Raw genomic sequence first — 357 nt, forward strand, 5'->3', positions numbered from 1 at the left:
GATCAGAGTTGTCCGGCTCTTGATACCGCTCGACCCTGGTAGATGGCAGCCCAATTCGCGTGGTATCATGCCTCCATCCCATAGGCCAAACTGAAAGGCGACTCCCCGGTCGGAACGCTGGGGGTCGTTCGGTAAGCCCACAGAACGGAGCCCAGCTCATCGACCCAGAGGCCTTTGGCTTCATTTAGTCGGGTTTTGAGCCCGTGTAGTATGGTCTGGTTGGTCATCTCGACTTCGCCATTGGACTGCGGGTGCCCGACTGAAGTCAGTCGGTGCGTGATGTGAAACTCGCGCAGAAGCTTCTAAAGTCTTGGTTGTCGAATTGTCGCCCATTATCGATGATAATGGTATGCGGCA

Source organism: Elaeis guineensis, chromosome 7, assembly GCF_000442705.2.
Source record: "Elaeis guineensis isolate ETL-2024a chromosome 7, EG11, whole genome shotgun sequence".
NCBI lineage: Eukaryota > Viridiplantae > Streptophyta > Magnoliopsida > Arecales > Arecaceae > Elaeis > Elaeis guineensis.